Source organism: Oncorhynchus mykiss, unplaced genomic scaffold (assembly GCF_013265735.2).
Source record: "Oncorhynchus mykiss isolate Arlee unplaced genomic scaffold, USDA_OmykA_1.1 un_scaffold_463, whole genome shotgun sequence".
In the NCBI taxonomy this organism is placed as follows: Eukaryota; Metazoa; Chordata; class Actinopteri; order Salmoniformes; family Salmonidae; genus Oncorhynchus; species Oncorhynchus mykiss.
In genome coordinates, this window is record NW_023493910.1 from 83,347 (window position 1) to 92,854 (window position 9,508).

At 45.2% G+C, this 9,508-nt stretch overlaps 1 pseudogene; it reads right to left on the minus strand.

Annotated features, from left to right (window-relative positions):
- Positions 1 to 975: 975 nt before the first annotated feature.
- Positions 976 to 9,505, minus strand: LOC110516256 (annotated as a pseudogene).
- Positions 9,506 to 9,508: the final 3 nt, after the last annotated feature.

Here is a 9,508-nt window from a genome sequence, read left to right on the forward strand (position 1 = left end):
AACCACCAAGATTCTTCCTAGAGCTGCCGCCTAGCCAAACTGAGCAATCATGGGACTTGGGAGGTGACCAAGAACCCGAGGGTCACACTGACAGAGCTCTAGAGTTCCTCTGTGGAGATGGGAGAACCTTCCAGAAAGACAACCATCTCTGCACCAATCAGGCCTTTATGATGGAGTGTCCAGACGGAAGCCACTCCTCAGTAAAAGGCACATGACAGCCCACTTGGAGTTTGCCAAAAGGCACCTAAAGACTCTAAGACCATGAGAAACAAGATTCGCTGGTCTAATGAAACCAAGATTGAGCATTTTGGCCTGAATGCCAAGCGTCACGTCTGGAGGAAACCTGGCATAATTTCTACGGTGAAGCACGGTGGTGGCAGCATCATCATGTGGGGGTGTTCTTCAGTGGCAGGGACTGGGAGACTAGTCAGGATCAAGGCAATGATGAACGGAGCATAGTATAGAGAGCTCCTTGATGAAAACCTGCTCCAGTTCGTTCAGGACCTCAGACTGGGGCGACGGTTCACCTTCCAACAGGACAACAACCCTAAGCACATATCCAAGACAACTCAGGAGTGGCTTCGGGAAAAATCTTTGAATGTCCTTGAGTGGCCCAGCCAGAACCCGGACTTGAACCCATTCGAACGTCTTTGGAGAGACCTGAAAATAGCTGTGCAGCAACGCTCCCCATCCAACCCTACAGATCTTGAGAAGATTTAAGGTTACTATCGCTGACAAAAGATCTTCAAAAAAGTATTGAGTAAAGGGACTGAAAATGTATGGAAATTTTATTTTTAAGTTTTGTGTTATTTTTAAGATGTAAAAAAAAAAATGTTTTGCTTTGTCATTATGGGGTATATTGTGTATATTTATGAGGGGAAAAAAGATTTAATACATTGTAGAATAAACGTCAAGAGGTGTGAAAACTTTCCAAAGGCACTGTACAATATAATTGTGGATAACTTCACAACAAAATTCACTTAAAAAATGGCATTTTATTATATTCAATTCAGAATAATTCGCCAAACATCAACAAAGAAAGCATTTATATGTGATAAAATAAAGATAAAATATCTGCACATCTTTGATAACAATTTTACGAAAAATCAGTATGAGCTCATTTATTCAGAGACAGAAAGCTAAGACCAGTGTCTGGGTCCCTCACACACCTCTCCAGAAGCTGCAAGTAGGTGAGGTTCTCTTGTGTGTTGGGGTCAAAAAAGCCCTTGGTGTCATCGTCAGGGTCATTGAGGATATGGTTCATTTCCTCATCAAGGTATCCTCTCTGGTACGCCACCTCTACTGGCACTCTATGACTGTACACTGGATCAATGATTCCACCAGTTGCAATCTGTGCCTCAAGAAGGCGAATTCCATGGTCCTTGACAATTAGATCCTTTTTCAAGGCCTGGAACAAGGAAATTGTGTTTCCTGTGTAGGGATCCTTGTATCCAGTGACTGCCCTCTCTGCCGAAAGCACTTTGTTCTTCCACTCGTTCCCAACCACACCTTGAGCGGCTGCCTCTTCTACAGAGAGCTTCTTGTTCTTCACTGGGTCAATGACAAATCCAGTGGCAGCTTGAGCCTCCAGCAGAACCAGAGAGGTTCCAGGAGTTAGAAGACCTTTGGATTTGGCCTCGTAGATGCTCATGGTCTGTTTGGTGGACTGAACATATACACCTGCAATGCTATTAGTTCCCTCCAAGTACTTGTGTACTGAGTCCATTTCACTCACTTGGTTCACTGTGACTTTTCCTGTGTTGAGGTCTTCATAGAGTTTCTTGTCAATAATTTTTGAGGCAAGCAGCTCGCCAGCGGTGACATTCTTCCTGATACCATGGAAGCTTGTCTCTGTGGTTGTTGTGGTAATGGTTGTTTCCTCTGACTTGGTCTCAGGTGGTGGTGTGCATGTTGACACTGAAGATGTTGTGGTTATTGTGGTGGTAGTCTTTTGTTGAATACTTGCTAGGACAATCTCCATGAAGCGTTCAATCGTGATTGCTCCAGATTTATACTGCTGCACAAGCTCTCTCCTTCTCTCCTCTGTGATGTATTTTGAGTAGAGGAGATCCCATAGAGACACTTTCTGTCCTTGAAACTTGCCTCCGGCCTTAGTTGTTGTCATAGCCTTTAGAATGTTCTTGGTTTGCTCATCAATGAAGAAGTAAAACTCTCCTTTTTTGACAATTACGAGTAAGCTAAGGCCAGTATCTGGGTCTGTCACACACCTCTCCACAAGCTGCAGGTAGGTGAGGTTTTCTTGTGTGTTGGGGTCAAAAAGCCCTTTGTGTCATCGTCAGGGTCATCGAGGATCTGGTTCATTTCCTCATCAAAGTATCCTCTCTGGTACGCCACCTCTACTGGCACTCTATGACTGTACACTGGATCGATGATTCCACCAGTTGCAATCTGTGCCTCAAGAAGGCGAATTCCATGGTCCTTGACAATTAGATCCTTTTTCAAGGCCTGGAACAAGGAAATTGTGTTTCCTGTGTAGGGATCCTTGTATCCAGTGACTGCCCTCTCTGCCGAAAGCAGTTTGTTCTTCCACTCGTTCCCAACCACACCTTGAGCGGCTGCCTCTTCTACAGAGAGCTTCTTGTTCTTCACTGGGTCAATGACAAATCCAGTGGCAGCTTGAGCCTCCAGCAGAACCAGAGAGGTTCCAGGAGTTAGAAGACCTTTGGATTTGGCTTCGTAGATGCTCATGGTCTGTTTGGTGGACTGAACATATACACCTGCAATGCTATTAGTTCCCTCCAAGTACTTGTGTACTGAGTCCATTTCACTCACTTGGTTCACTGTGACTTTTCCTGTGTTGAGGTCTTCATAGAGTTTCTTGTCAATAATTTTTGAGGCAAGCAGCTCGCCAGCGGTGACATTCTTCCTGATACCATGGAAGCTTGTCTCTGTGGTTGTTGTGGTAATGGTTGTTTTCTCTGACTTGGTCTCAGGTGGTGGTGTGCATGTTGACACTGAAGATGTTGTGGTTATTGTGGTGGTAGTCTTTTGTTGAATACTTGCTAGGATAATCTCCATGAAGCGTTCAATAGTGATTGCTCCAGATTTATACTGCTGCACAAGCTCTCTCCTTCTCTCCTCTGTGATGTATTTTGAGTAGAGGAGATCCCATAGAGACACTTTCTGTCCTTGAAATTTGCCTCCGGCCTTAGTTGTTGTCATAGCCTTTAGAATGTTCTTGGTTTGCTCATCAATGAAGAAGTAAAACTCTCCTTTTTTGACAATTACGAGTAAGCTAAGGCCAGTATCTGGGTCTGTCACACACCTCTCCACAAGCTGCAGGTAGGTGAGGTTTTCTTGTGTGTTGGGGTCAAAAAGCCCTTTGTGTCATCGTCAGGGTCATCGAGGATCTGGTTCATTTCCTCATCAAAGTATCCTCTCTGGTACGCCACCTCTACTGGCACTCTATGACTGTACACTGGATCGATGATTCCACCAGTTGCAATCTGTGCCTCAAGAAGGCGAATTCCATGGTCCTTGACAATTAGATCCTTTTTCAAGGCCTGGAACAAGGAAATTGTGTTTCCTGTGTAGGGATCCTTGTATCCAGTGACTGCCCTCTCTGCCGAAAGCAGTTTGTTCTTCCACTCGTTCCCAACCACACCTTGAGCGGCTGCCTCTTCTACAGAGAGCTTCTTGTTCTTCACTGGGTCAATGACAAATCCAGTGGCAGCTTGAGCCTCCAGCAGAACCAGAGAGGTTCCAGGAGTTAGAAGACCTTTGGATTTGGCTTCGTAGATGCTCATGGTCTGTTTGGTGGACTGAACATATACACCTGCAATGCTATTAGTTCCCTCCAAGTACTTGTGTACTGAGTCCATTTCACTCACTTGGTTCACTGTGACTTTTCCTGTGTTGAGGTCTTCATAGAGTTTCTTGTCAATAATTTTTGAGGCAAGCAGCTCGCCAGCGGTGACATTCTTCCTGATACCATGGAAGCTTGTCTCTGTGGTTGTTGTGGTAATGGTTGTTTTCTCTGACTTGGTCTCAGGTGGTGGTGTGCATGTTGACACTGAAGATGTTGTGGTTATTGTGGTGGTAGTCTTTTGTTGAATACTTGCTAGGATAATCTCCATGAAGCGTTCAATAGTGATTGCTCCAGATTTATACTGCTGCACAAGCTCTCTCCTTCTCTCCTCTGTGATGTATTTTGAGTAGAGGAGATCCCATAGAGACACTTTCTGTCCTTGAAATTTGCCTCCGGCCTTAGTTGTTGTCATAGCCTTTAGAATGTTCTTGGTTTGCTCATCAATGAAGAAGTAAAACTCTCCTTTTTTGACAATTACGAGTAAGCTAAGGCCAGTATCTGGGTCTGTCACACACCTCTCCACAAGCTGCAGGTAGGTGAGGTTTTCTTGTGTGTTGGGGTCAAAAAGCCCTTTGTGTCATCGTCAGGGTCATCGAGGATCTGGTTCATTTCCTCATCAAAGTATCCTCTCTGGTACTCCACCTCTACTGGCACTCTATGACTGTACACTGGATCGATGATTCCACCAGTTGCAATCTGTGCCTCAAGAAGGCGAATTCCATGGTCCTTGACAATTAGATCCTTTTTCAAGGCCTGGAACAAGGAAATTGTGTTTCCTGTGTAGGGATCCTTGTATCCAGTGACTGCCCTCTCTGCTGAAAGCAGTTTGTTCTTCCACTCGTTCCCAACCACACCTTGAGCGGCTGCCTCTTCTACAGAGAGCTTCTTGTTCTTCACTGGGTCAATGACAAATCCAGTGGCAGCTTGAGCCTCCAGCAGAACCAGAGAGGTTCCAGGAGTTAGAAGACCTTTGGATTTGGCCTCGTAGATGCTAATGGTCTGTTTGGTGGACTGAACATATACACCTGCAATGCTATTAGTTCCCTCCAAGTACTTGTGTACTGAGTCCATTTCACTCACTTGGTTCACTGTGACTTTTCCTGTGTTGAGGTCTTCATAGAGTTTCTTGTCAATAATTTTTGAGGCAAGCAGCTCGCCAGCGGTGACATTCTTCCTGATACCATGGAAGCTTGTCTCTGTGGTTGTTGTGGTAATGGTTGTTTTCTCTGACTTGGTCTCAGGTGGTGGTGTGCATGTTGACACTGAAGATGTTGTGGTTATTGTGGTGGTAGTCTTTTGTTGAATACTTGCTAGGATAATCTCCATGAAGCGTTCAATAGTGATTGCTCCAGATTTATACTGCTGCACAAGCTCTCTCCTTCTCTCCTCTGTGATGTATTTGAGTAGAGGAGATCCCATAGAGACACTTTCTGTCCTTGAAATTTGCCTCCGGCCTTAGTTGTTGTCATAGCCTTTAGAATGTTCTTGGTTTGCTCATCAATGAAGAAGTAAAACTCTCCTTTTTTGACAATTACGAGTAAGCTAAGGCCAGTATCTGGTCTGTCACACACCTCTCCACAAGCTGCAGGTAGGTGAGGTTTTCTTGTGTGTTGGGGTCAAAAAAAGCCCTTTGTGTCATCGTCAGGGTCATCGAGGATCTGGTTCATTTCCTCATCAAAGTATCCTCTCTGGTACGCCACCTCTACTGGCACTCTATGACTGTACACTTGGATCGATGATTCCACCAGTTGCAATCTGTGCCTTCAAGAAGGCGAATTCCATGGTCCTTGACAATTAGATCCTTTTTCAAGGCTGGAACCAAGGAAATTGTGTTTCCTGTGTAGGGATCCTTGTATCCAGTGACTGCCCTCTCTGCCGAAAGCAGTTTGTTCTTCCACTCGTTCCCAACCACACCTTGAAGCGGCTGCCTCTTCTACAGAGAGCTTCTTGTTCTTCACTGGGTCAATGACAAATCCAGTGGCAGCTTGAGCCTCCAGCAGAACCAGAGAGGTTCCAGGAGTTAGAAGACCTTTGGATTTGCTTCGTAGATGCTCATGGTCTGTTTTGGTGGACTGAACATATACACCTGCAATGCTATTAGTTCCCCTCCAAGTACTTGTGTACTGAGTCCATTTCACTCACTTGGTTCACTGTGACTTTTCCTGTGTTGAGGTCTTCATAGAGTTTCTTGTCAATAATTTTTGAGGCAAGCAGCTCGCCAGCGGTGACATTCTTCCTGATACCATGGAAGCTTGTCTCTGTGGTTGTTGTGGTAATGGTTGTTTTCTCTGACTTGGTCTCAGGTGGTGGTGTGCATGTTGACACTGAAGATGTTGTGGTTATTGTGGTGGTAGTCTTTTGTTGAATACTTGCTAGGATAATCTCCATGAAGCGTTCAATAGTGATTGCTCCAGATTTATACTGCTGCACAAGCTCTCTCCTTCTCTCCTCTGTGATGTATTTTGAGTAGAGGAGATCCCATAGAGACACTTTCTGTCCTTGAAATTTGCCTCCGGCCTTAGTTGTTGTCATAGCCTTTAGAATGTTCTTGGTTTGCTCATCAATGAAGAAGTAAAACTCTCCTTTTTTGACAATTACGAGTAAGCTAAGGCCAGTATCTGGGTCTGTCACACACCTCTCCACAAGCTGCAGGTAGGTGAGGTTTTCTTGTGTGTTGGGGTCAAAAAAGCCCTTTGTGTCATCGTCAGGGTCATCGAGGATCTGGTTCATTTCCTCATCAAAGTATCCTCTCTGGTACGCCACCTCTACTGGCACTCTATGACTGTACACTGGATCGATGATTCCACCAGTTGCAATCTGTGCCTCAAGAGAGGCGAATTCCATGGTCCTTGACAATTAGATCCTTTTTCAAGGCCTGGAACAAGGAAATTGTGTTTCCTGTGTAGGGATCCTTGTATCCAGTGACTGCCCTCTCTGCCGAAAGCAGTTTGTTCTTCCACTCGTTCCCAACCACACCTTGAGCGGCTGCCTCTTCTACAGAGAGCTTCTTGTTCTTCACTGGGTCAATGACAAATCCAGTGGCAGCTTGAGCCTCCAGCAGAACCAGAGAGGTTCCAGGAGTTAGAAGACCTTTGGATTTGGCTTCGTAGATGCTCATGGTCTGTTTGGTGGACTGAACATATACACCTGCAATGCTATTAGTTCCCTCCAAGTACTTGTGTACTGAGTCCATTTCACTCACTTGGTTCACTGTGACTTTTCCTGTGTTGAGGTCTTCATAGAGTTTCTTGTCAATAATTTTTGAGGCAAGCAGCTCGCCAGCGGTGACATTCTTCCTGATACCATGGAAGCTTGTCTCTGTGGTTGTTGTGGTAATGGTTGTTTTCTCTGACTTGGTCTCAGGTGGTGGTGTGCATGTTGACACTGAAGATGTTGTGGTTATTGTGGTGGTAGTCTTTTGTTGAATACTTGCTAGGATAATCTCCATGAAGCGTTCAATAGTGATTGCTCCAGATTTATACTGCTGCACAAGCTCTCTCCTTCTCTCCTCTGTGATGTATTTTGAGTAGAGGAGATCCCATAGAGACACTTTCTGTCCTTGAAATTTGCCTCCGGCCTTAGTTGTTGTCATAGCCTTTAGAATGTTCTTGGTTTGCTCATCAATGAAGAAGTAAAACTCTCCTTTTTTGACAATTACGAGTAAGCTAAGGCCAGTATCTGGGTCTGTCACACACCCTCTCCACAAGCTGCAGGTAGGTGAGGTTTTCTTGTGTGTTGGGGTCAAAAAAGCCCTTTGTGTCATCGTCAGGGTCATCGAGGATCTGGTTCATTTCCTCATCAAAGTATCCTCTCTGGTACGCCACCTCTACTGGCACTCTATGACTGTACACTGGATCGATGATTCCACCAGTTGCAATCTGTGCCTCAAGAAGGCGAATTCCATGGTCCTTGACAATTAGATCCTTTTTCAAGGCCTGGAACAAGGAAATTGTGTTTCCTGTGTAGGGATCCTTGTATCCAGTGACTGCCCTCTCTGCCGAAAGCAGTTTGTTCTTCCACTCGTTCCCAACCACACCTTGAGCGGCTGCCTCTTCTACAGAGAGCTTCTTGTTCTTCACTGGGTCAATGACAAATCCAGTGGCAGCTTGAGCCTCCAGCAGAACCAGAGAGGTTCCAGGAGTTAGAAGACCTTTGGATTTGGCTTCGTAGATGCTCATGGTCTGTTTGGTGGACTGAACATATACACCTGCAATGCTATTAGTTCCCTCCAAGTACTTGTGTACTGAGTCCATTTCACTCACTTGGTTCACTGTGACTTTTCCTGTGTTGAGGTCTTCATAGAGTTTCTTGTCAATAATTTTTGAGGCAAGCAGCTCGCCAGCGGTGACATTCTTCCTGATACCATGGAAGCTTGTCTCTGTGGTTGTTGTGGTAATGGTTGTTTTCTCTGACTTGGTCTCAGGTGGTGTGTGCATGTTGACACTGAAGATGTTGTGGTTATTGTGGTGGTAGTCTTTTGTTGAATACTTGCTAGGATAATCTCCATGAAGCGTTCAATAGTGATTGCTCCAGATTTATACTGCTGCACAAGCTCTCTCCTTCTCTCCTCTGTGATGTATTTTGAGTAGAGGAGATCCCATAGAGACACTTTCTGTCCTTGAAATTTGCCTCCGGCCTTAGTTGTTGTCATAGCCTTTAGAATGTTCTTGGTTTGCTCATCAATGAAGAAGTAAAACTCTCCTTTTTTGACAATTACGAGTAAGCTAAGGCCAGTATCTGGGTCTGTCACACACCTCTCCACAAGCTGCAGGTAGGTGAGGTTTTCTTGTGTGTTGGGGTCAAAAAAGCCCTTTGTGTCATCGTCAGGGTCATCGAGGATCTGGTTCATTTCCTCATCAAAGTATCCTCTCTGGTACGCCACCTCTACTGGCACTCTATGACTGTACACTGGATCGATGATTCCACCAGTTGCAATCTGTGCCTCAAGAAGGCGAATTCCATGGTCCTTGACAATTAGATCCTTTTTCAAGGCCTGGAACAAGGAAATTGTGTTTCCTGTGTAGGGATCCTTGTATCCAGTGACTGCCCTCTCTGCTGAAAGCAGTTTGTTCTTCCACTCGTTCCCAACCACACCTTGAGCGGCTGCCTCTTCTACAGAGAGCTTCTTGTTCTTCACTGGGTCAATGACAAATCCAGTGGCAGCTTGAGCCTCCAGCAGAACCAGAGAGGTTCCAGGAGTTAGAAGACCTTTGGATTTGGCTTCGTAGATGCTCATGGTCTGTTTGGTGGACTGAACATATACACCTGCAATGCTATTAGTTCCCTCCAAGTACTTGTGTACTGAGTCCATTTCACTCACTTGGTTCACTGTGACTTTTCCTGTGTTGAGGTCTTCATAGAGTTTCTTGTCAATAATTTTTGAGGCAAGCAGCTCGCCAGCGGTGACATTCTTCCTGATACCATGGAAGCTTGTCTCTGTGGTTGTTGTGGTAATGGTTGTTTTCTCTGACTTGGTCTCAGGTGGTGGTGTGCATGTTGACACTGAAGATGTTGTGGTTATTGTGGTGGTAGTCTTTTGTTGAATACTTGCTAGGATAATCTCCATGAAGCGTTCAATAGTGATTGCTCCAGATTTATACTGCTGCACAAGCTCTCTCCTTCTCTCCTCTGTGATGTATTTTGAGTAGAGGGATCCCATAGAGACACTTTCTGTCCTTG